We start from the raw sequence: 6,000 nt of genomic DNA on the forward strand, positions 1-6,000 counted from the left end.
TGATACGAGTCAGTCAAGACTTTGTACGACTGATTTTTATACAGACTTTCCCTTGTTGGGACATATTTAAAATAATGAATAATAACATGTTAAGCATTGTGGTAAAACGGTTGCTCATGATTTGCTTCCATTCCAGCTTCAGTGAAACTTTAGGAGTGATGTTTTACTTGGTATTTCATAACTGAAATATATATATATATATATATATATATATATATATATATATATATATATATATATATATATATATATATCCCTCCCAACGTCACCTGAGAACGCTGACCGCTCGGCTATGATCGCCTCTAATAGGGAAATGACCATTCGTTTAGACACTATCATAGTCGAGCAGTTAGCTTTCCCAGCTACCACTCAAAAGGTCTGAGTTCGAACCCTTGCTATTGGAGAGCATTATGTGTTCTATGAAAAGTGCGCCATCATACCCACTATATTCGTATATGTATATATCCCTGGGGATAGGGGAGAAAGAATACTTCCCACGTATTCCCTGCGTGTCGTAGAAGGCGACTAAAAGAGGAGGGAGCGGGGGGCTGGAAATCCTCCCCTTTTTTTTTTTTTTTTTTGATTTTCCAAAAGAGAGAACAGAGAAGGGGGCCAGGTGAGGATATTCCCTCAGAGGCCCAGTCCTCTGTTCTTCACGCTACCTTGCTAATGCGGGAAATGGCGAATAGTTTGAAAGAAAGAAAAAAAAAAAAAAATATATATATATATATATATATATATATATATATATATATATATATTTTTTTTTTTTTTATACTTTGTCGCTGTCTCCCGCTGTACTTGCTTGTCGTTAAGGAGGCAGCGGCAGGAAAAGACGAAGAAAGACGCATGCATTCACCTCCATTCTCCAGCTGTCATATGTAATGCATGTCCACAACCAGCTCTGGACCTTTCCAATTCAGTGTGTCCCGTGCACGTCTTTTACCCTCCTGCATGTTCAGGCCCCGATCGCTCGAAATATTTTCCACTCCATTCCTCCATCTCCATTTTTTCTCCGTTTTCTTTGTTTATCCACTTTTGACAAATGTATCCTCTATGTCAACCTTTCCTCACTCATTCTCTCCATATGTCCAAACCATTTCAACTCACCCTCTTCAGTTTTCTCAGTCATACTCTTTATATTACAACACATATATCTTATCCTTTCATTGCTTGATCAAACCACCTCACCACATATTGTCCTCAAAGATTTCATTTCCAACACATCCACCCTCCATCTACAGAGAGAGAGAGAGAGAGAGAGAGAGAGAGAGAGAGAGAGAGAGAGAGAGAGAGAGAGAGATTCTTATGACGAGTTTCCCCAAAAGGCAGGACTACAGCTTAACGCTCATCGTAATAAATGTACATTAAGGAAGAAACAGCCGCGAGAGCTACGTGTTGTCAAGCGTTAAGTGCGAGGTGGAGTGATGGTAGGTTGGTGGAATGAATGCCGGCAGCCCATGTATGGTTGAGGCAGATAGTATAAACAGCAACTGAGCTAAAGGAGTGAAACTTGACAGCCACTACGCAACTGTTACTAACCCTCTCTATACCCAGGCGGGCAGTACAAGTGGCTTGCCTACCACCCACCACCTACCAAGAGAGAAATATAGATGTGTGTGGGTGTTACCGGACTCCTCCTGCAAGTGATTACACCAAGAGTTAGACGTCACCGGCGAGGCTAGCTCGTCAATAGACGGGGTGGAGGACAGCCTTGTTGAGTATCCCGCCCCTAAGTTGTCTAACAGTTCCCTGTTCTTGCGTGGTGCTGCTTCGAACCTGCAAGAGAACTACGAAAACACTTCTGGGATTGTGTGTTTGTGTGGATTGGGATGACGAGTAAGCACAAGTGAGAGCTTTTTTTTAGTTTTATTCTTGGAATCGAAGCCTTGTTCAGAGAAACTGAGTAAGATACAAGTTCATATATTCCCCTTGAATGAATCCTACCTCTCCGGGTGCCGCACATCGCTCCTGACCCGTGGGCCAGCCATCCTCCACATTCCCCTGCCTCGCTTCCCTCCACATTGTCTGCCATTTCTGCCGCTGGTCCGCGCCACAGTAGAAAGCCCTCATGATTGTTGATCACTTCGCCCTCGCGTATGGAGGAAGCTTACACGGCTTTCCACACTTGTTTGCTCAGTTCTTTGTGTATTATGCTCACCATGCCACCATGGTGGGGGTCCGTATGTGGACAATAAATATGAATTTGGTGACCTATGATGACGTGTATCGCTGATCATTTTAGTCATACCCCGCCCTGTTACCCCAGAGTACATGACTGGACATCTAGTATATGGTATACCGTATATGACATTTTCACTTCCCATTTTCACTACCTATCTTCATCCCTGATGATGTTGCAACGAGTAATTATCTATCCATATCTGACGTATTCCTTGAATCAGGTACTGTTCAGTATTTCTTAGTTTCCACTGTGATCTACGTAAACTTCCCTCGGCGCCTTTCCATTACGCAATTGGCGTTATACCTGAGTTTAGATACCTTCAGGGTAACGCAACCTCTTGATCGCCTTGATAGAATATTTACTCTCGTCCTCCAGGTACTTCTCATTACATATTCTGATGACTCTTCAAGAGAGAATCCTGTAATTATTCCAGACTTTTTTTTTTTTCGTTGAGACGAAAAATAGTGAATAATGCCTGTTGGTCGCTTCACCGTCTACCGAGAACTTTACACCGTGGTCACACCACCATATTATAGTGTACAGTAAAAAAAAAAAAAAAAATAATAATAATATCCCATTCACTTCCTCTTCCACTCTAAATTTTATATTTCTGCTGACATTATGTAATTGATAATGTTATCCATGTTGGTTTCCATAATAGAATTATCACTAGTACGTTATTGTTATCTGTGCTGCGTGGGAGCCCTGCCTATGATTCTGCTGTAGCTGTATATCTCCAAAGTTTCCATATACAGGTTTGTCATAACAGGACTAAGGGGAAGCCAATGCTAGACCCATGCGCTAAGTGTTGGTTGTTCCTCGTTGAACAGAAATACCTCAAAATTGACACACAGAGACACCAGTTCCACATAGTCTGTTGTTAATACCAGCAGATCCTCATCTTCAATGTTATCAATGTTATCAACTCTTTACATTGCTCCTTCCACAAATCAGTTATACCACTGCGGGTGTAAGGAACATGCTAGATAAGCTGACCAAGCAGTTGGCAATATCACTGTCTACCGGTTTAGTTCCACCTGCAGTGCACACCAGAAGAAATCAAGGGATCTGACAGGATGGATGACAAGCATTATTTCCGAAAATAAAAAGCCAGTAAGTTTTCATGTCAAGGCTGTCTTAACTTTACATGCTGATGGAAAGGGCCTGGCACGAAGCGGGTAGAAGGACGGTGAATAACACCACTAAAATTGTTCACGTGATGCAGAGGTGAAATATGATCACTGCGAGGTAAAGAGGGGAAAAAAAGGAATACCCTTGGTAGCAAAAAGAAGAAAAAAACATCAACGAAATTTAAAACATGGTTGTTGCGCGAACCAAGAGCGAGGCAGCCGCCAACTGTGTACAAAGTGAAGGGACTGTGTGAGTGTTGCGTCTGGTATGGATTCCGGTTTAATGACCTTTAGCAGCTGATCAGGAGGAAGTCATTGTTACCGCTGATACTCTGTGCTCAGCTATGTAAAGGTATTTCTGGACCGAGGGGATAATGTCCCAGTTACAGGTCTGAATGTCTGTTGTCGGTTACCATAATCCAGATACATACAGGCTTGTAATTACGACATTATCCGTCAAGAAGTTTTTCAACGCGGAACACGGAGTAGCGACAACTATGCCTTCTTCCACCTGAAGTGAAAGAAGACATTAACCTGTAAAGCCCCTATGGTTGAACCAACCAAATTGTATCACAGCTGTTGATAGTTTAATGTCTCCTTTGCAGGTCCGATTTAAGGCTGTAAAGGGTATAAAACAAATAAGAGGGAGGAGTCCACATGTGTACCATTCATAGTCATACTATATACTGTATATACACATCAACATTAATGCTGTAAAGGGTACAAAGCAAATAAGAGGGAAGAGTCTACATGTGTATCATTCACAGTCGTATTATATGCTGTATATACACATCATTATTAATACCCCATCAGATTTAATGACACTGAAAACCTATCATCTCACAGAGCAATCAAATTTCAGTTTGAGTCGCTGAAATCATTGTATATGATCACCTGAACATTCCCATTCCTCCACAGATTACTCAACCTGAAAATTCTGCTGAATTACCTTCCCAAACTTGTTTTGATCTATTAAGAAGGGGAAGGGGCGATTCTTCAGGTGATCCGAAAAATCTATATGAACAACTACTTATTTTGAGCAAAGAATTGTCATGGTTTGGTCATGGTAGAAAATAAGTTCTTGCTAAATGTTACCACTCAGGCTTGAATCCGTGGCACGCATCTGCTTCCCATAGTTTCTGTGATGACTGCCAATTGACTATGGCCGTTTTGATACGTCCTTTGTTCCAATACTGAAGCCATGGATTTTTCTTTTCATCCATAAACTTTCCGACTTTAAAGTTCAAGTCTGCACTCACCCAAGGAGCTCCAATTAATCATCCATCCTTTTCCTCTCTTTTATCGGATGGTTACGATTATCCTATGTAGATGTTGCCTGTGCCATTTCGGTTACCATGATGAAAAAAAAAAAAAGCCCTAGCAGCAAAAAGAACGCCGTTACGTGGAAGATCATTAAATCTTCAAAGGCAGGTGGAAGCGGAAAGGTTTCTGAACCGACTGACCCGACGGCCTCACGAGAAAGTATGATGGTAATTGTGGTAATGGCAGGAGGAAGTGAAGGTACAACAGTGACGTGGACTGCTATGGGTAAGGGGTAGGGAGCGCTGCGCCACTGCTCGAGTTTACAAAACCTGTTTTTAGTTCGTTTCCACGAATCTATCCCTACATGTAACAGCACGCAAGTAGACCGACGATAGGAGGCAAAATGCTTATCGTCATTGACAACAAAACCGACAAAAGTGACGCGAGTAATGCCAAGCGTCCCACATACCAGCACTCTGCGGACAGACAAACCCTTTAATCGCGCTTCTTTTTATGGACAGAACACCAAAGCACAGACTTAATTAAGCACTTTATTTCCATATCTCGGAGCTATATCAAGCCTTTGATGAAAATAGACTAGATCTATGAATAGTCTTTTCAAATAAAAAGTAATGATAAACTGAAACACGAAGGGGAATATTAGAAATCAGAACAATAGAGAGAAATGTATGAGAATTGACAGATATTTTGTGATTAAGCACAATTTCAATACGGATTACCAATAGATAACCAACAAGCACTTGCACAACACTTATAAACGATCAGCTCAGCAGTCCCAAGGTTTGCACTACTCCACTGTTATGTTCAGTTTACTGGTGACAGTACAGTGAGGATGGCAAATATTTATGGAAGGTAAAGATGGCGGCACAATCAATACGTACACTCGCCGCGATGGGTGTTCTGGCAGAAATTTCATCCGCAAGCCGCTTATTTGTGTTTTCAGTTGTTACATGTAAGGAACTGTATTCTCCGTGTACAACAGCCATATAACTAATCCCTCCCATTTTCCGGTAAGGTCATACATATGATGCATGTAACTTGTTACTGTGATATAGCTAATATCGCAACTTTTACAATAAACGTAAGCTTATACATAATACTCCATAATTAAGAGGAAAAAAAGTTTATATGAAGTCATACTACTACTAAACAAAAGTAGACCTAAAAAAAGAAAAAATATATATTAATAAAATTACTCTAATTTTCACATTTCGGCCAATCAAGTAGCCAGCAACTGTCAACTAACGCAAATCACGCACTTTACAAAAACGGTTTTCCAGGAGATACGCCGCTGCGTTCTGCCAAACTTTTGTAGGTCCCGTTAGCGCGCCTGGGGGAACGAGGCTTAAGTACGCCAACAATGGTGTACACGAGCGGCGTGATGCACGTACACAGATCACG

The sequence above is a fragment of the Panulirus ornatus genome, chromosome 2 (assembly GCF_036320965.1).
Source record: "Panulirus ornatus isolate Po-2019 chromosome 2, ASM3632096v1, whole genome shotgun sequence".
In the NCBI taxonomy this organism is placed as follows: Eukaryota; Metazoa; Arthropoda; class Malacostraca; order Decapoda; family Palinuridae; genus Panulirus; species Panulirus ornatus.